General features: G+C 39.2%; 1 long non-coding RNA gene across 1 annotated transcript in view; it reads right to left on the bottom strand.

Annotated features, from left to right (window-relative positions):
• The window catches only part of LOC138986978 (uncharacterized), a 28,733-nt gene extending 3,917 nt beyond the window's left edge, over positions 1–24,816 (bottom strand). Inside the window, exon 1 of the long non-coding RNA XR_011463496.1 lies at positions 24,311–24,816. This is a non-coding gene — a long non-coding RNA (uncharacterized lncRNA). The remainder of the gene's footprint in view (positions 1–24,310) is intronic.
• Positions 24,817–25,853: the final 1,037 nt, after the last annotated feature.

The following is a 25,853-nucleotide window of genomic DNA, read 5'->3' as shown; positions in this document are numbered from 1 at the left end:
AATAAATGGGGAAACAGTGGAAACAGTGACACACTTTATTTTCTTGGGCTCCGAAATTACTGCAGATAGTGAAATTAAAAGATGCTTGCTCCTCGGAAGGAAACCTATGACAAATCTAGACAGCATATTAAAAAGCAGAGACATTACTCTGCCAAACAAAGGTTCATCTAGTCAAAGCTATGGTTTTTCCAGTAGTCATGTATGGATGTGAGAGTTGGCCCATGAAGAAGGCTGAATGCCAAAGAATCAATGCTTCTGAACTGGGGAGTCAGAGAAGACTCTTGAAAGCCCCATGGACTACTAGGAGATCCAATCAGTCAGTCAATCCTAATGCAAATCAGTCCTGAATATTCACTGGAAAGACTGATGCTGAAGCTCCAATACTTTGGCCACCTGATGCAAAGAGCTGACTCATTGGAAAAGAACCTGATGATGGGGAAGACTGAAGGCAGGAGGAGAAGGGGACGACAGAGGATGAGCTGGTTGGATGGCATCACCGACTCGATGGACATGAGCTTGAGCAAGCTCCAGGAGTTGGTGATGGACAGGGAAGCCTGGCGTGCTGCAGCCCATGGGGTTGCAACGGGTCAGACACAGAGCGACTGAACTGACTGACAGGGACAGTGGTAAGAGTTGGTTCAAGAATCAGACCATTGAGTCAAAAATGAAAACCACACATTGGTTTCAGCAGCTCTGTGGGTGCCTAAGGCAAGAAGCAAATGTTCAAGCACTCAGAGGAAAAAGGGTGTGGCTTTAAACAGCACAACAACACTGAGAGCTGACTTTCCAAGAACAAGGAAGTCAGAAGATAATGGACTGGCATCTGTAAAATGCTGAAAAACAAATAACCACCAACCTGGAATTCTACATCCAACAAAAACTCTCTTCGAAAGTGAAAGCAAAATAGAGACTTTGAGGGCAAATGGAAATGAGACCACTCATCACCCACACACATGAACTAAAAAAAAATTAAGGCAGTGCTTTGGGAAAAAGAAAAGTAGTCTCTGATGGAAATATAAAAAACAAGTAAAGACCAACAATGAGGTAACTGTGAGGGTAAATACTAACTCTACAAAACAATGATGTTAATGCCAAAAATATATCTAACCGTTTAAAGTGTGACAGTGACAAGGAGGAAACAGTCGTGTCAGGGAGGCAGTAAGATTACTAAGTTAGACTTGAATGTAAAACACACGCTGTGTCTGCAAATGTACACCCAACAACCTGACAGAGGAGCACAGAACTAGAGAAACACTTCATACTTCTAAAAAAGAAGGCAAGAGCAAAGAACACAGACTAGGTGGGACAAACAGAAATCACACAGCAACATGGTGTCTACACACTGAAATATCAACATTATAAACAGAGCCAATACTCAAACTGATTCCAGTGAAAACTATACACTATTCAGAGGTACATGTTAAGATGGAAGGTCTTTTAGACAGGTGAAGGTAAAAGATACCCAAGCTAACACGGACAGAAAACTGACGTGGCAACATCACTGTCAAATAGTGTCTAAAGAAAGAAGCATTACTAGCAATAAAAAAGAACATCTCATACTGATACAAGTTCAGTCTAGCAAGAAGATGAGGATTCTAAACTTGAATGTACCTAATAACATAACCTCAAAATATCAATACATAAAAACTGACAGAAATAGAAAAGGAGTAACAGCCGAGTTCATAATCCCAGTGGGAGACGTTAAAGACACATCTCTCCTGGAACTGGGCTCCCTGGTACGTAGTCACCTGCAACCATGAAGTACCTGAAATGTGGCTGGCTCTACAATGAGATGCACTGCAAGCCTGAAACACATGCTGGATTTTAAAGACTTAGCATGAAAAAAAGAACGTGAACTATTGCATTAGGTTTTATCATGTTGATTACACACTGAAATGACAATATTTGGGGTGTGTTAAAATAAAATATATTACAGGTAATTTCACCTACTTCTGCTTTTACTCAACGTGGCTACTGGAATCTGAATTACATGAGTGACAAACCTGATGTAACTGATACACATGGAACACTGCATTCCCACTGATACATATTATTTTCAAGAGCCCAACGAACATATAACAAAAAGAACATGTACTGGGCTATTAGGAAAGCTCGAATTATTTCAAAAGACTGAAATAATGCAGAGTATACTTAGGGACTGCAATGGGCTGACAGTTTATGGGCCCTCAAACTTCACCCCGCACGTGGTGATGATCCTAGGAGGCAGGCACTCTGGGAGGGGTCAGGCCAGGAAGGAATGGGCTCCCGTGCTGCGAGGACAGGGAGAAGCAGCAGGCAGTCTAGGAACCAGGAAACATGACTCACCAGACGTGGCACCTGCTGATGATCTTGGGACTCCCCAGCCTCCAGGACTACAAGAAACAACTTTCTGTTGTTTATCAGCTAGTCTACGGGATTTACAACAGTAGCCCAAAAAGACAGGGCTCTTTGATAGTGAAAAAGACAGGGCTCTTTGATAGTGAAGGACAGGGAAGCCTGGCGTGCTGCAGTTCATGGGTCACAAAGAGTCGGACACGACTTAACGAATGACCACCACCACCACCAGTTGATCTGAGTTAAGACTAAAACGGAACTCATGGCTTAGGCTATTTAGTCTGTTTCACACAGGCCAAAATGACTCGTATATTTTAAAGTATTTATCCAAAAGTGCCCCTTGATAGCATTTTACAGCCTGTACATAATAGGATGAATACTTTTAAAATAAATTTAATAGTCTATACTTCTAAAATATAATATTTCAAAATATTTTCCTATAAGAGACTTTGAATATTTTTTTTCAGTAACTCTCCCTTTTCCCTCTATGACAGGCACTGAACAATGTTGAGGAAAAATCAGTTTGGTGCTAGGAAGTCACAGGCAGGATACTTACCAACTTTAAAGATTAGTAGCAGAAAAAAAAAAAAAAAAAAGATTAGTAGTATATACTATATATTCATAGAGAATTACTTGCTGTCATTAATGTTGGAAGAGCAACACATTCCCATTTCCTTATGGTCCTTTCATAAACAATGCTTCTCTAGTTTGTCTTTTAAACACATAAACAGTGTTTCTCTAGTTCTGTGCTCCTCTGTCAGGTCCTTCTGTTATTGTCTGGTGAAGGGGAAACACTGTTATCAGAAAATGAAACTAAAATTATAAGTTAGATATGATGTTATTGTTCTATTTTTGTATGTTTCTGAATCAAGATTAGATAAACAACAGATGGGCTGCCTTCTGTGGCTGAAAATAGAAATAATGGGTTGTTTGTTTTCTACACAAATAATTTTTGTTTTAATTCTACAAATGGCTCTAAGGTGAACTTGACAGTCTTGGCTAAGCTGCTTCTATTACGGTAACACATTTCTATTATTGAAACACAGGTTCTAGTATCAATATTCCTTGGGACATAGATAATTGGATTAGATGGATGAAAGAGAAAAAAATGAAGGGGGAAACTTTAGGAAAGGAAACATGTTCTTTTGAAAATCAATGTTTAAACGACAAAATGATGATTCTAATACAGAATATAAGAACAATTCATTTTTAAATCTCAGGAATTATGTACTTGCCACAACAGAATAATGAAATTTTTCTTTGTGTATGGCATTCTAGTACGAGGCTTAACTTTATTTTCTCATTGAATCTTCACAGCCACCTATGAGGTAGATATTACTGTATTTAACATATTATTCCCTATATTTCCATGAGGAAACTGAGACTCAAAGTGTTACAGATGGGACTGTAAACCCCATGTTCTTAATAAATATGTTACATGTGAATGGCTTTCTAGAAATATCAACAAACTTTGAAATGTGTAACTCTTTCATAAAATGCTTTGAGCGTCTTAGAAGCCCCTAAATAAATAGGAAGATGTGGGAAAACAGAAATGAATATTCTCTGTAAAAACAAAAAATAATGCCTGAAGAGACATATAAAATACAAAATAATTATGTGTAATAATAAAATGATAAAGCAGGAGTCAGAGGAACACTAATGGGAGAGTGATCCAAGTTATTATTTGTATTAGAATACTGTAAGTCAAGAGTACATATCATAATTTCTGGGGTAAGCAATAAAAGAATGCACAACTAACTAGGTAATCAGAGAGAGAAATACAATAATACAAAAGAAGTCAAGACAGGAGACAGAACAAGAAAAACAGTTTGGAAAAACTGAAATCGAATAATAAGATGGCAGATATTAACCCAAGTACATCACCAATTGCATTATATATAAATGAACTATCGACTACATAAGAGAGTAAGATTGCTGGACTAGGTACAAAAAAAATTTGCTGATAGGAATGTAAAATGAGGCAACCACTATGGAGAACAGTCTGGTGACTATTCAAGCAGTTAAACATAAAACTGCCACGTGATCCAGAATTCCACTCCTAGGAATATACCCCAAATAATTTTAAATCATGTCTAAGCAAAAATAATCCTGCTTATTTAACTTCTATGCAGAGTACATCATGTGAAATGCCAGACTGGACAAAACACAAGCCGGAATCAAGATTGCTGGGAGAAATATCAATAACCTCAGATGTGCAGGTGACACGACCCTTACGGCAGAAAGCAAAGAAGGACCAAAGAGCCTCTGCATGAAAAGTGAAAGAGGAGAGTGAAAAAGTGGGCTTACAACTCAACATTCAGAAAACTAAGATCACAGCATCCAGTCCCATCACTTCATGGCAAATAGACAGGAAAACAATGGAAACAGTGACAGACTATTTTGGGGGCCTCCAAAATCACTGCAGATGCTGACTGCATCCATGATATTAAAAGACACTTGCTCCTTGGAAGAAAAGTTATGGTCATCTTAGACGGCATATTAAAAAGCAGAGACATTACTTACCAACAAAGGTCCGTCTCATCAAAGCTGTAGTTTTTCCAGTAGTCATGTATGGATGTGAGAATTGAACTATAAAGAAAGCTGAGTGCCAAAGAATTGAGGCTTTTGAACTGTGGTGTTGAAGAAGACTCTTGAGAGTCCCTTCGACGGCAAGGAGATCAAACCACTCTATCATAAAGGAAATCAGTCCTGAATATTCATTGGAAGGACTGATGCTGAAGCTGAAACTCCAATACTGTGGCCAACTGATGGGAAAAACTGATTCACTGGGAAAGACCTTGATGCTGGGAAAGATTGAAGACGGGACGAGAAGGGGATGACAGAGGATGAGATGGTTGGATGGCATCACCGACTAAATGGACAGAAGTTTGAGCAACCTCTGGCAGTTGGTGATGGACAGGGAGGCCTGGCATGCTACAGTCCATGGGGTCGTAGAGAGTTGGACACGGCTGAGCAACTGACCTGAACTGAAGCAAAAATGTGCATATGAATGTTCATAACAGAGCAGTGTTATTCATAATAACCATAAAGAGCAAAATAAAGCAAAAGCAAGCAAAGGAAAGGAAATAACAAAGAAGAGAAGTCAATGACACTGAAATCAGAAAACCAGTTTTTTTTTAAAAATCACACAACCCAAGAGCTGGTTCTTTGAAAACTTTAGTACAATTGATAAGGTTCTAGTACAAATGATTTAAGACAGAGAAACACAACTTTACCAATATCAAGAATGAAAAAGAGGGTATCACTAGAGACCGTACTGACATTAAAAATATAATAAGGAAGGACTTCCCTAGTGGCCCAGTGGTTAAGAATCTGTCTGCCAATGCAGGGGACATGGGTTCAATCCCTGGTCCAGGAAATTCCCTCATACTTCAGAGTGACATGCCCATGTGTCACAACTACTGAAGCCCACACACTCTGCAGCCCAGGCTCTGCAACAAGAGAAGCCACCACAATGAAAAGCCTAAAACAAAGAGTAGCCCCCACACTCTGCAACTAGGGAAAGACTGCACACAGCAATGAAAACCCAGCACAACCAAAACTAACTTTCACTTTCCAATAAAAATGTTAAAAATACCTAAGTAATATTACAAACAACTCTATGCATATAAACCAGACAATTTAGATGAAGTAGACCAATTCCTCAGACTGCCAAAACTCACCCAAGATGAAACTGATAATATGAACAGTCCTGTAACGATTCAACAAATTGAATTTGTAGTTTAAAATCTCCTGAACAAAGATGTTCAGGCCTGATGCTTTCATTGGTAAAATCTAACAATTTTAAAGGGATACCAATTCTACACAATCTCTTCCAGAAAACAGCAGAGAACTAATCCAAACAAATTCTATGAAGTCCGGATTACTTAATATTCAGTTCAGTTTAGTTGCTCAGTCGTGTCCAACTCTTTGAGACCCCGTGGATTGCAGCAAGCCAGGTATCCCTGTCCATCAGCAACTCCCAGAGTTTACTCAAACTCATGTCTATTGAGTTGCTGATGCCATCCAACTGTCTCATCCTCCGTGGTCCCCATCTCCTCCTGTCCCCCAATCCCTCCCAGCATCAGAGTCTTTTCAAATGAGTCAACTCTTCGCATGAGGTGGCCAAAGTATTGGAGTTACAGCTTTAGCATCATTCCTTCCAAAGAACACCCAGGACTGATCTCCTTTAGAATGGACTGGTTGCATCTCCTTGCAGTCCAAGGGACTCTCAAGAGTCTTCTCCAACAGCACAGTTCAAAAGCATCAATTCTTTGGCGCTCCAAAAATCAAGACACTGTGGTATTGGTGGTGAAATAGGCACAAAGATCAACAAGACAGAATAGACAACCCAAATATAAATCTATACAAGGACAGATAACTGATTTTTAAGGAAGAAGCAAAAGCAGTTCAATGGTGGAAGGATAGATAGCCTTCCCAACAAATGGTGCTTAAGCTATTGGATATTCACAGGCAAAAAAATGAAACTCACTTGATACAAATTAACTCAAAATTGATCATAGATTTAAATGTGAGACACATAAAGCTATAAAACTTCAGAGAATTTGCAGACCCACTGAAGAATTCTTAGAAACGACACCAAAAATGCAGTCCCTAAAAGGAAAAAAACTTGGTAAACTGGACTTTGTTAAAATTTAAGACTTCTAGTCTCCTAGACTTTGTTAAAAGGCTGAAAAAGTAAGCTACAGACTAGAATAAACTATTTACAAACTATATTTCCAACAAAGGATTTGTATCTAGAATCTATAAAGAACTCTCAAAGCTCAAAAGTAAAAAGCAATTCAACTGAAAATGAACAATAGACATGAACAGACATTTTATCAAAGAAGATACATGAATGGCACATGAAGATGTTCAATATTATTAGTCATAAGGGAAATGCAAATTGAAATCATGTAAGATATCACATCATCTGAGAAAAGCTGAATAAAAAACAGTGAAAATACCAAACGGTGGTAAGAATGCTGAGAACATACGTCTCTCATACACTGCTGGTAGAATGTAAAATGGTAGAACTTCTATGGAAAATAGCTGAGTAGTTTCTTAAAAATTCAAATACATGCTTATCCTGCAACCCAGCAATCACACTCCTGGGCATTTATTTACATGAAAGGAAAATTTACGTCTGCACAGAAACCTGTACATGAATGTTCAGAGCGGCTTTACTTGCAATAGCAAAAAGCTGGAAACAACTCAGTATCCTTCAGTGGACGATTAAACAAACTGCAGAACATCTCTGTAACGGAATACTTCTCAGCAATTAAAAACAGTCACTACTGGTACATGAAGCAACTTGGATGGGTCTCAAGGTATTATGCTAAACGAAAAAAGTCAATCTCAAAAGATTATACACTGTATGAATCTATTTATATAACATTCTTGACAAAATTATAGGGACAGAGAACAAATTAGTGGTTGCCTGGGAACAGGAAAGAGTGGTAGGGAGAAAGGAAGCACAAGAAAGATGTGGTGATAAAAACAGTTCTGTATCATTTTGGGGTTTTGTTTTCTTTTTGCCACACTGGGGGTCTTGTGGGATCTCAGTTCCCCAACCAGGGATCTGAACTCGTGCCCCCTGCAGTGGAAGCACAGAATCCTAACCACTGGATTGCCAGGGAATTTCCACAGTATCTTAACCAAAGTGATGGCTCCATGAACTTATACATGTGATACAAATGCAAAGACAATAAAAATACATGGACATGTGCATATACAGACACAAAAATGAGTACATGTAAAAACGGGTGAAATATGATAACGGGCTAAAGAGTATACCTATGATAACTTTCCTTTTTTTTTTTTTTTTTTTTCACCTGTGCCTTTAAAACTTTTTATTTATTTATTTGGCTGTGCTGGGTCTTCACTGCTGAGTGCAGGCTTTCTCTAGCTGCAGTGAGTGGGGGCTACTCTCTAGTTGCAGTGTGCGGGCTTCTCATTGCAGCAGCTTCTCTTGTTGCAGAACACAGACTCTAGGGAATAGAGGCTTCAGTAGTTGTGGTACCTGGGCTCAGCTGTCCCGAAGCATGTGGGATCTTCCTGGATCAGGGATCAAACTGGTGCCCCCAGTATCAAACTGGCAGGAGGATTCTTAACCACTTGACCACTAGGGAAGTCCAAGGTCCCAGTTTCGATACTAATGGCTACATAAGATAGCAAGGCACAGTTCCCCAGCCCCCCGCCCCCAGTGAAACTAGCTACAGTATATAGAATTTCTACACTCCTTTAATTTCCTGAGCTGCTGCTGTTGCTAAGTTGCTTCAGTCGTGTCCAACCCTGTGCGACCCCATAGATGGCAGCTCACCAGACTCCCCTGTCCCTGGGATTCTCCAGGCAAGAACACTGGAGTGGGTTGCCATTTCCTTCTCCAATGCATGAAAGTGAAAAGTGAAAGTGAAGTCGCTCAGTCGTGTCTGACTCTTGGCCAGCCCATGGCCTGCAGCCTACCAGGCTCCTCCATCCATGGGATTTTCCAGGCAAGAGTACTGGAGTGGGTTGCCATTGCCTTCTCCCTGTGAGTCTATAACTATTTTCAAGTTTAGGGATTCCCTGGTGGTCCAGTGGTTAAGAATCCACCTTGTAATGCAAGGGACACCAGTTCAATCCCTGGTCTGGGAAGATCCCACATGCCACAGGGCAACTGAGCCAGTGGGCCACAACTTGTGAGCCCGAGCTCTGGAGCCTGCAAGTTGCAACTATTAAGCCCACGCTCCATGACTACTGAAGCCTATGCACTTTCGAGCCTGTGCCCTGAAACAAGAGAAGCCCCTGCAACGGAGAAGCTCTTAAACCACAACTAGAGAAAGACTGTGCACAGCAACAAAGACCCAGTGCCACCAAAAAAAAAAAAAAAAAAAGCTTAAAAATGCATTATATTCACATGCTGATGTATGTATAGACATCATACATACAAGCATATGTATGCCTTAAGTAAGTCTCAAACTTGCTTAGTCCTCAACTATACAATACCAACTAATCTGATATTGATATGTTACCATGTTAGTAAAACCTGCATTTGTGAGCCCCATCATGAATTATAAAACTGACTTGAATCACCATTTTGTGCTGTTTGCACTGAGTATAAGGCTTTAAGTGTATGCTTCTGTCACTCACTAGCTCTAAGTATCTTGTGCTGTGGCTCAGCTAGCATTGATGGACACTCACTACAGGCTGGGCAGTGCTGTAAGTGCTTCACACACCTAACTTAATCTTCTCAACAATCCCATAAGGCAGGTATTATCATTAGTCATACCATTTGATAATAAATGTGAAGAAAAGAAGACACAGAAAGCTAAGTAGCTCGCCGAAGATCACAGAGCTACAAAGACAGTCCCAAGAGTTCAACCTTGGCATTCTTGTCCAGAGCCCTTGAGCTTATTAACCAGTTTGTTCTCTGTAACCTCTCTAAATTTCAGCTTTTCCTCTATAAAATGGTGTTAATATATACAGAAGTATTAAGGAGATCAAACCAGTCCAGTCAATCCTAAAGGGAATCAACCCTGAATATTCACTGCAAGGACTGATGCTGAAGCTCCAATACTTTGGCCACCTGATGTGAAGAGCCGACTCACTAGAAAAGACCCTGATGCTGGGAAAGACTGAGGGCAGGAGGACAAGGAGATGACAGAGGATGAGATGACTGGATGGCATCACAGACTCAATGGAGATGAGTTTGAGCAAATTCCGGGAGATGGTGAAGGACAGGGAAGCCTGGCATGCTGCAGTCCATGGGGTTGCAAAGAGTAGGACACAACTTAGCGACCGAACAACAACAACATATACAAATAAGAATATATAAAACAGGATACAGCTCCTAGTAAATGACAGCTTAAAAACAGATTAGGAAAGAGTTACAAATTAATAAAGCTGCAGAAGGCCTATTTGATGGGCACCAGGAACCCTGCTCAATTCCCTGTGCGCAATCAACTACCAAGTGAAAAAGTCAATTGTCAACTGGAATGGTGTTTTTAAGAAGCAAAATAAAACATGCATTAAAATCTAAATCCCAATTCTGGGTGAAAGAAACCAGACATAAAAAAGTACATTCATATAAAACTCTAGAAAATGAACACACTAATCCACAGTGACAGAAAGCAGATCAGTGGCTGTTTCTGCAGGGAGTCAACTCAGAGGGGTGGACTACAATGGGCACAGGGAAGCTTTTGCAGCGTAGTAGTGTCAGTTGCCTGGAGAATCCCAGGGACGGGGAAGCCTGGTGGGCTGCCGTCGATGGGGTTGCACAGAGTCGGACATGACTCAAGCGACCTAGCAGCAGCAGCAGCAGTGTTAGTCGCTCAGTAGTGTTGGACTCTGTGCGACCCCACGGACTGTGGCCCACCAGGCTCCTCTGTCCATGGGATTCTCCACGCAAAAATACTGGAGTGGATTGCCATTCCCTTCTCCAGAGGATCTTCCCAATCCAGGAATCGAACCTGGGTCTCCTGCATTGCAGGCAGATTCTTTAGTGTCTGAGCCACAGGGAAGATCCCTAGGAAGCTTTTGAGGTGATGGAAATGTATGATATCTTGATAGTGATGATGGTTTCACAGATATATACTTCTGTCAAAACAAGCTGAACACTGTTCAATGGGTACAGTTAACTGTATACAAATCATACCTCAATACAATTATGTCAAAACAAAAAACATTAATATTTTTTTTTTCAAGCAAACTGCCCTGATTAGAACTCTTCACAATTTTTAACTTCATCAAAGTAAAAATTAAATGTTAGCCAGCATACTGCCAAGTTGAGAATATATATAAGGAACACAGACTATCAAAGCTCTATAAAGGAGGAGAAAAGACTCTTCAGCTGATAAAGTTTTTAGAAGATTCTTACTGAGTACTCCCCTAAGCAGCAGCACTTCTATTCACTAAATTAAGACCAGGGTATATGAAGTTTACAAACTCAAAAATAACTTTCTAATATTAAATTTCTGGTTCCTTCAACAAAGGTGCAAGACAGGGAACCTTCTAATTTTTGTTCAAATTCAAATCAACCAAGCCTTTGTGCTCCTATTCTCTTTCTTCTTTGAAATTTCCATTCCTGTTACCATAGGAACCTGCTAGCTGACAAGCCTTCAAGCATAGCAACAGCCCAAGCTTAGCAAGGAGTGTGAAAGGGGAACAGAGTCAAAGACCAAAATTTGACTCGTGAGATTCAGAATTCCAATCTCTGTCACTCTACAAAGGGTCTGAGAACCACAGAAACTGTATCCTACTGGGTTTGGGAATATTATGACTAAATTTACTAAATGTGAAATCAAATGTGGAATGGCCTTGAAAATTCAAAAATGGTATTCATTCTATTTTAGATCCAAATTAGAGTAAGAAATTCTTTTAAACAATTTTTTAGAATAATTTTAAGTGACGTAAAATAAGACCTTTGAAAACGTTTTTGTAAGAATAAAATTCTAAAGAGAAAAAGGTCTAAAACTTTAAGAATTACTTTATACAGAATATATAAAAAATTCTGTTTGTAAAATACCTTTAGTCCCATAGATTTGCTTTTCTTTTACAAATTTATTTTGTTAATGTCTTATGACAGCATATTAAATACCTTCCAATATTAGTTCAGTGAGCTAGTTTGCAGAAATATGACTTTATCACAGGAGTATATTTATCTTAAGTCAAAGGGGAGCTCCTGGAGCAGCCCATAAAATCTGACTTTTCTTCAGGAAGTACTTTTAACATTTCAAGTATCATGAATGGTTGTGAATTATAGTCTGACTCAAAAGATAAAACTTTACAAACCAAATTCATCACAATTAATACTTTACAATAAGCATTTTAAGGCATTCTTTTAAAGTGATCTAAAATGCAAGATAATCAATTAAAATTTTAAAAGCTTATTTTTTCTTCAAGTCAGAAATCACTAAATGCAATTAATTCTCCACTACTTGTGTATTTTCCACACTTTTCGATTCAGAAGTTTCCTAATTCCTGGCTGCTTTCCCTATCACACAATAGGCTCTTCAATCCACTTCACCAGGCTGTTGTTTGCTTAGGGAAAGCCACCGTAATAATACTAACCCAAATAGAAGATAATAAGTCAGTCTGCTGGATAATGCACGTATCCTAAAAATATAAGCCATGAGTTTAAAGAATAAATACAATCAAAGAAATTTCATTTCCTCAAATGCCTATCCACAAAATGTTAATCACGGGTACAAAGAGGTATTAAATTATAGTATCCTCTTAAAAACAAAACAACAGAAAACTCTGTCTTTCAAGGTCAATTCAAACATCATCTGCAACTGATCCTTTCCACACATGATCCTTTTCTTTCTCTTTGAATCCTCTCAGCACTATATGCCTATTTATGGCATTTACCAAGTTCTTCCTTAAGTTTCAGTCATTCAGATAAAAACATATTTAATAAAAGTTACTAAGTCTTAGACACTGCAACTGGGAGCTAGACAAAAAAGGACAGCTGGGATTTTTAAAAATAAAGTTTCTGCACTAATTTTACTATTTTAAAAATACAATGTGTTTCTTACAAAAAAAAAAAAAAAAACCAGAAAACACAAACATTAAATGAAAAACACAGAAAACACAATAAACTGTGCTAATTCAAGAACAATCACTGTTGGTCTTGACAAAAATCTTTCCAGATCACTTACACTACATGAACATGAATACACTTCCTTTCTTCAACAAAAACAGGATGATACCATATATAGTATTTTACTATCTCTTCCTATTTTTTTCCTATTAATTAATGTATCAGATTTGGCTTCCCTGGTGGCTGAGTAGTAAAGAATCCACCTGCCAAGCAGGAGACTCTGGTTCAATCCCTGGCTCAGGGAGATTCCCTGGAGGAGGAAATGGCAAAGCCACTCCAGTATTCTTGCCTGGGAAATCCCACTGACAGAGAAGCCTGGAGGGATCCATCAAGTATAACCATTAGAATTTGACAGGCAAAGATGGAGATGAGATGATTATTTAGGCAGAAAGAGAATGAGAGGTCTAGAGATAAGAAAGCGGGTTTGTTTTAGTCCTTTACTTTACTATACTACTTACAAGTGTAAACACATACTGTTGAAAGCTTCAAGTCACTTTGACCTTTCCCTGCTCCAAAAAAAAAAAAAAAAAAAAAGTAAAACACTGGTGTTCACAGAAAAGTGGTATCTCTGGTACTCCTGTCAGGACTACCATTACTAACCCCAACAAACTCACAGCTACTTACAATTCCAGGAGATCATGTGCTTGGGTACAGCTCTACAACCTCTACACGACTACCACCACCTCTTCTGGAATTCACAGTTTATGAAATTCATTAACTCACTCAAACATTTATTTAGCAGTTACCTATGACTGGTTCCAAATAGGAAAAGGAGTTCGTCAAGGCTGTTTATTGTCACCCGGTTTATTTAACTTCTATGCAGAGTACATCATGAGAAACGCTGGCCTGGAAGACACACAAGCTGGAATCAAGATTGCCGGGAGAAATATCAATAACCTCAGATATGCAGATGACACCACCCTTATGGCAGAAAGTGAAGAGGAACTAAAAAGCCTCTTGATGAGAGTGAAAGAGGAGAGTGAAAAAGTTGGCTTAAAGCTCAACATTCAGAAAACGAAGATCATGGCATCCGGTCCCAACACTTCATGGGAAATAGATGGGGAAACAGTGTCAGACTTTATTTTTCTGGGCTCCAAAATCACTGCAGATGATGACTGCAGCCATGAAATTAAAAGACACTTACTCCTTGGAAGGAAAGTTATGACCAACCTAGATAGCATATTCAAAAGCAGAGACATTACTTTACCAACAAAGGTTCGTCCAGTCAAGGCTATGGTTTTTCCTGTGGTCATGTATGGATGTGAGAGTTGGACTGTGAAGAAAGCTGAGCGCTGAAGAATTGATGCTTTTGAACTGTGGTGTTGGAGAAGATTCTTCAGAGTCCCTTGGACTACAAGGAGATCCAACCAGTCCATTCTAAAGGAGATCAGCCCTGGGATTTCATTTTTTTTTTTTTTTTAGCACAGAAAGAGTTTTTTTTTTTTTTTTTTTTTATCCAAAAATCATTTACTTTGTTGCAAGTATAGGAGTCGATGCACATTTTGCCATTTAAGAGGAAAGAATGTGTGGATATCTGAGGGAACATATTTGTGGCTTGTTTCCATGATATCTCAGAACTCCCTACCCTGCCTGCCTAAAGATCAGCCCTGGGATTTCTTTGGAAGGAATGATGCTAAAGCTGAAACTCCAGTACTTTGGCCACCTCATGCGAAGAGTTGACTCATTGGAAAAGACTGATGCTGGGAGGGATTGGGGGCAGGAGGAGAAGGGGATGACAGAGGATGAGATGGCTGGATGGCATCACCGATTCGATGGACATGAGTCTGAGTGAACTCTGGGAGTTGGTGATGGACAGGGAGGCCTGGTGTGCTGTGATTCATGGGGTCGCAAAGAGTCGCACGCGACTGAGTGACTGATCTGACCTCATCTGATCTGATGTGTTAGGTACTATGTTACCTGCTGGCCCTACAAAGATGAATAAGGACCTCAATAGCAAGTTCTGCTTTCAAAAGCAAGTGTCCTGCAGTAGGACCTGAACTAAAAAATGAGGACAAGTTCGTACCCAATACAATGGCTATTATTCCAAAACAAAAACCCAGAAAATAACTAGTGTTGGTGAGGATACAGAGATACTGGAACCCCTGTGCATCGCTAGCAAAAATGTAGAATGGAGCAGCTGCTATACAAAACAGTTCGGAGGGTCCTCAAAAAATTAAACAGAATTATCATGCTATCCTAAAATTTCACTTCTGAGAATAACCAAAAAAAAAAAGCAATGTCTGGAACAAATATTTATACATCTGTACTCACAGCAGCTATATTCATAATAGCCAAAAAGTGGAAGGAACTCAAGTGTCTGATGCATGAATGATTAAACTAAACGTTGGGCATAAATATGCAACAAAATATTATTCAGTCTTAAAAAGGAAGGAAATTCTGACACTTGTTACGACATGCATGAATCTTGAAGACATTGTACAAAGTGAAATAAGCCAATCACAAAAGGACAAATATTTTATGATTTCACTTAAATGAGGTACTGGAGTAGTCAAATTCAGAGAGAAAGAAAAAAAGTAGAATGGTGGTTGCCAAAGGTTGAGGGGAGGGGAGAACAGGGAATTAGTGTTTAATAGGTAGTGTTTCAGTTTCAGAAGCTGAAAAAGTAAAGGATAGTGGTAATGACATACCAAGGTGACTGTACTTAATGCCACTGAACTGCACACTTAAAAATGACTGGAATGGGGGAATTCCTTGGTGGTTTCATGGTTAGGACTCTGAACTGTCACTGCTGGGGACTGGGTTGAATCCCTGGTTGAGGAATTAAGATCCCACAAACTGCATGGCATGCCAAAAAACAAACAAGAAAAGATTCAAATGGTAAGTTTTATGTTATATATATTTTGTGTACATGCATGCTAAGTCACTTCAGTCATGTCCAACTCTTTGCAACACTATGGATTGTAGCCTGTCACACTCCACTGTCCATTGGATTCTCCAGGCAAGAATACTGGATTGGGAAGCCATGCCCTCCCTCGAGGGGATCTCCCCAACCCTAGGCTTGAACCCACATCTCCTGCATTGGCAGGCAGTTTCTTTACCACTAGTGCAACATGTATATTTTGCCACAATTTAAAAAAAATTCTGAGGAATACTATCTATAAGTGCTACTATGAAATAGCCAGGATATATTGTTAAGTAAAAAAAAAAAAAGGTAGAGAAAACAAACAGTATGACACTATACCAAAAGAGCATGGAAGAATATATAGCTATACACAGATATTATATAGACATTTTCTACAATTACTATAACTTTTAATGGAAGGATAAACAAAAAGCTTTAAAAAAAAAAACAACTACCCCCAAGGGAAGGAAAGAATAAGGTTAGGATTCAGCTGGTAAAGAATCCAGCTGCAGACTCCGATTCAATTCCTGGGTCGGGAAGATCCCTTGGAGAAAGGATAGGCTATCCACTCCAGTATTCATGGCCTTCCCTGGTGGCTCAGATGGTAAATAATTTGCCTGAAATTCGGGAGACCTGAGTTCAATCCCTGGGTTGGGAAGATCCCCTGAAGGAGGGCATGACTACCCACTCCAGTATTCTTGCCTGCAGAATCCCCATGGACACAGGAGCCTAACAGGCTACAGTCCATTGGGTCTCAAAGAGTCAGACACAAATGAGGGACTAAGCACAAACACAGTCCAGAAACTAGACTCCTCTCAATGTACCTTGTCATACATATCAAGTTGTTAAACATGATTATAAAATAAATTTAAACAAAAAAATATTTTTAAGTCGTTCCTCAAAATCAAAATGAAAAACAAACCTACACTGTGTATTGAGTTAAACCAAACAGAGGAGTGCTTAACTCTAAAACACAGCAATCTGACTGCACATCCTTGGTGAAATGCATCCTAAGGACATAAGAAATACAAAGAAACCTTACAGTGCTTTCAGTAATGATACTGATATTATTCTGAAATTATGTAATGTCTGTATACCATAAGGTTTCGGTATGAGAAGAAACAAAAATTCTAAAATTTTAAATAAAAACTCTCCAATAATATTTCATTACAAGTTATCAGTATAAACTCATGCTGAACTTTCTTTTTTTAAAAAAGTATTTCCTAGCTCCATCTTTGAAGAGACCTATCAATTACTAACCTAGTATCAATAAGCATAGCACCCAGAGAGCAGTCTGTAAAAATCCGTGAAAATTCCTTCCAACTAAAAGGACCAGCGCTCACAAAAGAAACTGATAATTCAACTTCTGAGGCAGAATTTTACGAAATGAGGTTGGATCATACCAGAAAGCAAGGAAGCAGTCAGACACCACTAGGATAGTATCAAAAACACTTAGGAGCTATCTTGAAGAGGTGCTCACTGCCAAAAGCAGAACAGACTGAGCCACAACAAAATAATAACTGCAAATGGATTGAAACACATAAAATATGATAAAAATCCATGACTTCATAATGATACTTGAAAGGAGAATGATGATATTTGAAAGAAGAAAGATCTCATTAGTCACTTTTGAAAGATTCTTATGAATCAATTTATTATCCTAAAAACTAACAAAGGAGAACAGTTGCATATTTACTGTCTTTTTTATATAAACTGAACACAAGAGTAACTCAACAGTCCAATAATCAAAATGAGGAAGTTTCTGTTGATAAAGTATTCTAGCTGAGAAACGAAGAATGACAGAATATCACCATTTTACAAACCCCTAATGAAATTCTTGACCTAGGGAAAGATCGACGGCTGCTAAAATTATACAGAGTAACAAGTAGATATTACAGGGCCTTGGAACTATTCTTTCAAAACAAAAACAGACAGAGGAACATGGTCAAAAGCATCACAGGGATGCAAACAGCAAAATAAAGTCTGAGACAATCTGCAGGGCAAGTGTGTTACGAGAAAAAAGGAAGATGGGAAAGGGAAGGAGAAACTATAAATTAGGAAGCATATCAGTTCAGTTCAGTAGCTCAGTCATGTCCAACTCTTTGTGATCCCATGAACTGCAGCACACCAGGCCTCGCTGCCCATCACCAACTCCCAGAGTCTACCCAAATCCATATCGATCGAGTCAATAATGTCATCCAACCACCTCATCCTTTGCCGTCCCCTTCTCCTCCTGCCCTCAATCTGTCCCAGCACCAGGGTCTTTTCCAATGAGTCAGCTCTTCGCATCAGGTGGCCAAAGTATTGGAGTTTCAACTTCAACATCAGTCCGTCCAATGAACACCTAGGACTGATCTCCTTTAGAATGGACTGGTTGCATCTCCTTGCAGTCCAAGGGACTCTCAAGAACCTTCTCCAACACCACAGTTCAAAAGCATCAATTCTTCAGTGCCCAGCTTTCTTTATAGGCCAACTCTCACATCTATACATGACCACTGGAAAAACCATAGCCTTCACTAGACAGACCTTTGTTAGCAAAGTAATGTCTCTGCTTTTTAATATGCTGTGTAAGTTGGTCATAACTTTCCTTCCAAGGAGTAAGCATATTTTAATTTCATGGCAGCAATCACTATCTGTAGTGATTCTGGAGCCCCCAAAAATAAAGTCAGCCACTGTTTCCACTGCGTCCCCATCTCTCTGCCATGAAGTGATGGGACCGGATGCCATGATCTTCGTTTTCTACATGGTGACCTTTAAGCCAACTTTTTCACTCTCTTCTTTCACGTTCATCAAGAGGCTCTTTAATTCTTCTTCACGTTATGCCATAAGGGTGGTGTCATCTGCATATCTGAGGTTATTGATATTTCTCCCGGCAATCTTGATTGCAGCTTGTGCTTCTTCCAGCCCAGCGTTTCTCATGATGTACTCTGCATAGAAGTTAAACAAGCAGGGTGACAACGTACAGCCTTGACGTACTCCTTTTCCTATTTGGAACCAGTCTGTTGTTCCATGTCCAGTTCTTCCTGACCTGCATACAGGTTTCTCAAGCGGCAGGTGAGGTGGTCGGGTATTCCCATACCTTTCAGAATTTTCCACAGTTTATTGTGATCCACACAGTCACAGGCTTTAGCGCAGTCAATAAAGCAGAAATAGATGTTTTGCTGGAACTCTCTTCCATTTTCCATGATCCAGCGGATGTTGGCAATTTGATCTCTCGTTCTTCTGCCTTGTCTAAAACCAGCTTGAACATCTGGAAGTTCTCTTTCCACGTATTGCTGAAGCCTGGCTTGGAGAATTTTAAGCATTACTTAATTGCCAACATCCACTGGATCATGGAAAAAGCAAGAGAGTTCCAGAAAAACATCTATTTCTGCTTTATTGACGATGCCAAAGCCTTTGACTGTGTCGACCACAATAAACTGTGGAAAATTCTGAAAGAGATGGGAATACCAGACCACCTGACCTGCCTCTTGAGAAGTCTGTATGCAGGTCAGGAAGCAACAGTTAGAACTGGACATGGAACAACAGACTGGTTCCAAATAGGAAAAGGAGTACGTCAAGGCTGTATGTTGTCACCCTGCTTATTTAACTTCTATGCAGAGTAGATCATGAGAATCGTTGGGCTGGAAGAAGTACAAGCTGCAATCAAGACTGCCGGGAGAAATATCAATAACCTCAGATACGCAGATGACACCACCCTTATGGCAGGAAAGTGAAGAAGAACTAAAAAGCCTCTTGATGAAAGTAAAAGAGGAGAGTGAAAAAGTTGGCTTAAAGGTCACCATGTAGAAAACGAAGATCATGGCATCCGGTCCCATCACTTCATGGCAGAGAGATGGGGACGCGGTGGAAACAGTGTCAGACTTTATTTTTCTGGGCTCCAAAATCACTGCAGATGGTGATTGCAGCCATGAAATTAAAAAACGCTTACTCCTTGGAAGGAAAGTTATGACTAACCTAGATAGCATATTGAAAAGCAGAGATACTACTTTGCCAACAAAGGTCCGTCTAGTCAAGGCTATGGTTTTCCCAGTGGTCATGTATGGATGTGAGAGTTGGACTGTGAAGAAAGCTGAGTGCTGAAGAATTGATGCTTTTGAACTGTGGTGTTGGAGAAGACTCTTGAGAGTCCCTTGGACTGCAAGGAGATGCAACCAGCCCATCCTAAAGGAGATCAGTCCCGGGTGTTCAATGGAGGGACTGATGCTGAAGCTGAAACTCCAATATTTTGGCCACCTCATGCGAAGAGTTGACTCATTGGAAAAGACTCTGATGCTGGGAGGGATTGGGGGCTGGAGGGGAAGGGGACGACAGAGGATGAGATGGCTGGATGGCATCACCGACTCGATGAACATGAGTCTGAGTGAACTCCGGGAGTTGGTGATGGACAGGGAGGCCTGGCGTGCTGCGATTCATGGGGTTGCAAAGAGTCGGATGCGACTGAGCGACTGAACTGAACTGAACTGGAGCGTGAGATGAGTGGAATTGTGCGGTAGTTTGAGCATCCTTTGCCTTTGTCTTTCTTTGGGATTGGAATGAAAACTGACCTTTTCTGGTCCTGTGGCCACTGCTGAGTGTTCCATATTTGCTGGCATATCGAGTGCCGCACTTTCACAGCGTCATCTTTTAGGATTTGAAATAGCTCAACTGGAATTCCATCCCCTCCACTAGCTTTGTTCGTAGTGATGCTTCCTAAGGCCCACTTGACTTGACATTCCAGGATGCCTGGCTCTAGGTGAGTGATCACACGATCGTGAGTACCTGGGTCATGAAGATCTTTTTTGGACAGTTCTGTGTATTCTTGCCACCTCTTAGTATCCTCTGCTTCTGTTAGGTCCCTACTATTTCTGTCCTTTATTGAGCCCATCTTTGCATGAAATGTTCCCTTGGTATCTCTAATTTTCTTGAAGAGATCTCTAGTCTTTCCCATTCTATTGTTTTCCTCTATCTCTTTGCACTGATCGCTGAGGAAGGCTTTCTTATCTCTCTTTGCTATTGTTTGGAACTCTGCATTCAAATGGGGATATCTTTCCTTTACTCCTTTGCTTTTCCTTCCCGTCTTTTCACAGCTATTTGTAAGGCCTCCTCAGACAGCCATTTTGCTTTTTTGCATTTCTTTTTCTTGGGGATGGTCTTGATTCCTGTCTCCTGTACAATGTCAATTGTACATTGGAGACAACTGTACTGTACCGTGTACTTGGCCACTGAGACAGTTCAAAACAGTGTGCCAAACTCAGGAATGAGCAATCTTGTTTCTATCAAAAGCCACAATACTCAGGGAAAAGACAGACATCAAGTTAAGAACTTAAGAAAAATTTAACGTGTGTGTTTGTGTATAAATGCACGTTTTGTAAAGAGAAATAAACATACTAACATACTAACAAGGATCTTTTCTCCAATTTAATAAATGGACATTCACCCCATTTATTTGAACATGTTCCAATTTCAATCGAAGTATTGAGGAGGAATTCTCTCTACCCAATGAAAGAACACCCAACTTGTTGATTGTGAACAATAAGAAGCCAATTTGAAATAACCCAAATTCTGCAATTTCTCTCCTGGCATCCTTAGCTCAATACCATATATTATTCGAAGCACTCATTTTGATTTCACCAAACATCAGTACAGGAATGAACCCAAGGCAGGCTTGAAGCCTGGGTCTGCTGAAAGATGCTTTACCTAGGAAATGTCTTTCAACTCACCCAGTCCCACAAAGAACACTCAAGAATGTGCTGGGGTTACCTGCTCCAATTATTTGCTCCCACTAAAAGCTGGCAAGCTGATCCAAAGTTCCTGGATCAGAGACAGGAGGGTGTCATCAGCAGACAAGTCCTTGTAAGGATCTAAGAATGCTTACTTCTATTTGCAAGTGTGCTGTGTTGATTGCTGAATTTCCATATCCTTTGCTATTACAGAAACTTTACACTCTCCGACTGTCAGGAGACTCTGTCAGTGGCATCACTGGCCTGATATGACAACCAAGCCAACTATCCCCGACATCACTTCATATCACCAGAGCTTTCTCTTACACATCTAGGTGCTCTCCCTAGAAGGAGTGAAATTCAAAAAGATGCAGTCTCACTGCCAGCAAAATGTCTAGCCTATATGGGCATGTTTGAAGAGAGGACAGAGACAGCTCACCATGCCACCATTATGAAAGCCCCAGGAGCCCACAATGAGAGATGCAAATTCATATGAAACAAATACATCGTCTTTCTAGTACTTTCTCTCTAGGGTCACTTAGAAATGAAATTTGGAATAGAAGTAACACTTCTGGACCATCTATTCTGCATCATGCATTGTGCTAGCTACTTAAATCTCTCATTTAATCCTAATAGCCATTCAAAGTATTTTTGTTATTAGTGCCTTTTCACAAATGATTTTCACAAAGATGTTGAAGTGAAGTGACTCAGTCGTGTCTGACTCTTTGCGACCCCATGGACTGTAGCCTACCAGGCTCCTCTGTCCATGGGCTTTTCCAGGCAAGAGGACTGGAGTGGGTTTCCTTCTCCAGATCACAGAGATGTTAGGTGACTTAATTTCAAAGTCTGAAAGCTACTACGTGAAAGAGGCAAAAGTTAAACCCAAATCAGTATATAAATCTTTATGACTTATTTCTGACAACTCTATTTGCTTTCCAAAGGAATTATACTGACTTAAAATGATACCAGAACCAAAGATAGTCCTCCTTCATTTTTTTGGTGAGAGAACTGGGTAGTTTTAACACCCAACAGGGACTACCATGCAAGGAACCAAATTCCTATATTAAACCAATACCCATTTTCATATACCCACTCTAACAGTCTATACCAAATCTCTCCTTACCAGTTAGACTGTGTGTAGTCAGTGGAAGAGCAGAAATATTTTATTCAACCTCTACAATATTTTCAAGTATTTGGACTATACAATTTGCCCTCTACGTTTCAAAATCTATGAATAATCATCTTTCTTTCAAAATTTCCCAGATTTAGGCTAGTTTACTTGGAAGTATTAAATCTTTGAATTTTACAATAAAATGAAGATTCTAAAACAAGTAGTATTCGATTTGCTGAAAGCACTGTAACAAAGACTTAAAGACTAAAATTAAAACAACAACAACAACAACTTTAAATTCTATGTACTATGTAGCTACATTAATCTTAGAATATGAGAAAACGGTAAAAGCTATCACTTTAACAGAACTTACTCCAAAAGTACTGTGCCAAATACTTTATAAATGCTTCATTTTGTATCAACACTTCATTTTGTATCTTCCAAAGTGTTAACTCTATTTTACAAGCAAAGTGACAATGGGAAGAAAATCCAAGTAACTTGACCAAAGTAATACAGGTAGAAAGTGGTAGCTGCTGCTGCTGCAGTTTATACAATTCCAAAGCTTTTACCTCTTGTTGTCACAGTTTACTGCCCCCTAATTCCTATCTGGTAAACATATCTTTGTCCACAATTCTAAAACCACTGTCGAAACACATACAAAATTATTTAAACCTATTATTAACTGTATCCATTAATTTGTCATAGCTTCTAAAGTAAAATAATTAAAAAGTGCCTAAAGATGGTAACAACAACCCTGTATGCGAGACAGCAAAAGAGACACAGATGTATAGAACAGTTTTTTGGACTCTGTGGGAGAGGGAGGGGGGATGATTTGGGAAAATGGCATTAAAACATGTATAATATCATATAAGAAACGAATCGCCAGTCCGGGTTCGATGCGGGATACAGGAAGCTTGGGGCTGGTGCACTGGGATGACCCAGAGGGATGGTATGGGGAGGGAGGTGGGAGGGGGATTCAGGATGGGGAACACGTGTATACCCGTGATGGATGCATGTTGATGTATGGCAAAACCAATACAATATTGTAAAGTAAAAAATAATAATAATAAAAATAAATAAATAAATAAAAAGTGCCTAAAGAATTATCATTAGAAAAATTCAAGTTAAGGCAACAATTTTCATGACGTATTGAGAGGTCAAGAACAGATAATTCACACAACAAAACCTCTATCACTGCTTGGGAGTTACTGTTCTTAAATTGATGTAAAGATAGTAAGACCAGGATACCATCTTAAGTATTTAAGACAATGTAAAATACTGTAAACCCACCAGCCTCAAGGTTGAACCAAAGCACCCATTTTCAAAATCATGTTACCTTCAATATTTACTAAGTGAATTATGAATATTATTATTATAGTCTGCTCTTTAAAGTCTTATGATCAAATAACAGAAAAGATGTAACCATAACTTGGACAATTTAAACTTCTGAAAAGCTATTACTTCCCCAGTTCCAATGTTTCAAAGTTCTTCCTAAAAGAATAATATCTGAAAACTAAGATAAGTAACATCCCCCAAACATGAAATCTTCAATTTATCAGAGTCTGAGCCTAAATACATAACTTTTTAATGTACAAGATGCAGTTAAAAATAACATGTTAGTTGTTCCTGGTGTTTATCAAACACATTCATTAGACTGATTAAAAGGGCAATACAAGAATAATTTTCTACGATATGCCAAATAATAGATGAAGTCTTACCTCCATTGCTAAAACTACCATCTGTTGGTCATAGTGATTCAGAAGATTGGGCATGAAGGCAGTGTTATAAGGCAAATCCTGGCACACCCTCAAGGTAATAGGCTCAAAGAAAATAAACTGTGCCCACCGGTTTGGCCCACAAACATAGTCAAGGGCCACAGTTAAAAGATGATCCAACTCATAGCCACGCTTTCTCGATTGAATGGGATTCAGATGATCAGGCCTACTCAATATGTATTTTAGATCTTTGTACACCTACAGGTCTCAGCTTGAAAGTACTTCTTCTATCTTACTGTTAAGTTCTTCAAACAGAATTACTCTGCACCGTCAGAGGTTTGTTAGCTTGGTCTCACAAAAGGCATTTGTTTTTGGTTTCACAATATGGGAAAATGACATCATCTTGCCTCTTCTTTTCATTTTCTTACATCGGGTACCATGTGGCCAACGTGTCAAGTTGATCAACCACATTCCCAAACAACAGGTTCCATCTTAGGAGAAGAGCTATTTCTTCCTTTGACTGAAGTATCTGAAAAATAATTGAAAAAAAATTGGGTGAAATTAGCAATTTCCTCTTAAAATATTGCAAGCTTGATATTAAAACTTTGATTAGCTCAGTAAAGTTGCAGGATACAAAATCAGTATACAAAAATCAGTTGTGCTTCTACAAACTAACAATCAGGTACTAGAAAGAGAAATTTTAACATACTGCCTTTGGGACTTTCTGGTGGTCCAGTGATTAAAACTGCACACATCCACTGATGAGCTCCAGTGCACTCCCTGGTGGAGAACTAAAATTCCAAGTGCCAGGTGTGTGGCTAACAACAACAAAAATCACAAACTTTGACTGCCTTACAGAGAAAATACATGGATATTTCAGAAAAAATACGACAGTTTCTCTACCTTCTCATTCTTGCTATAGATATACAAGAGAATCCATAAACAGCATTTAAAGGAAAGCACTATTTCTTCCCTCAGTTGTTTATATAACATATAGTTTAATTTCCCATCTACAGTGGTAGTTTTTCATTTGTCACAAGACATAATTGATCCATTTTGAAAAACTTGCATGCTGTTGTCCTAAATTTTATTTAAATATCTGCCACACTTAATAACAAGTTATTTAAATGTTATTATATATGTTTTAATCATTACATGATTCAGCAGATGGTATCTGTGAAAGGTGTAAACTATAAAGAAATCAAAAGATATGGCTTGAAGCCTCTTTCCAACTATGTGAATCACTTACCTTCTCTGAGCTCAGAATTTTCCTTTCTAAAAATTGCACCTCCCTATCAAAGATGTATGAGTGAATTATAAAATAATGCACTCTATAAAAGGTAAAGCAACATCAAACTTTAGGTAGTTTTATTACTGAATGACAGCAGATACAAAGACTTACTTCTATCAACCAATACTGAACTGGCAAACAGAAGATTCTAAAAGTAGTATCAGGACATTTTCCCAACAATGCTTCATCCTTTTAGATAGTGCAAAAATTCAGTACAGAAAACGTTTGACCAACAAATGCTTCATTATACAGAGT

The sequence above is a fragment of the Bos mutus genome, unplaced genomic scaffold, assembly GCF_027580195.1.
Source record: "Bos mutus isolate GX-2022 unplaced genomic scaffold, NWIPB_WYAK_1.1 CTG339, whole genome shotgun sequence".
Lineage (NCBI taxonomy): Eukaryota > Metazoa > Chordata > Mammalia > Artiodactyla > Bovidae > Bos > Bos mutus.
Note: the sequence above shows the minus strand (reverse complement) of the source record. Positions and strands in the feature narration are given on the sequence as shown.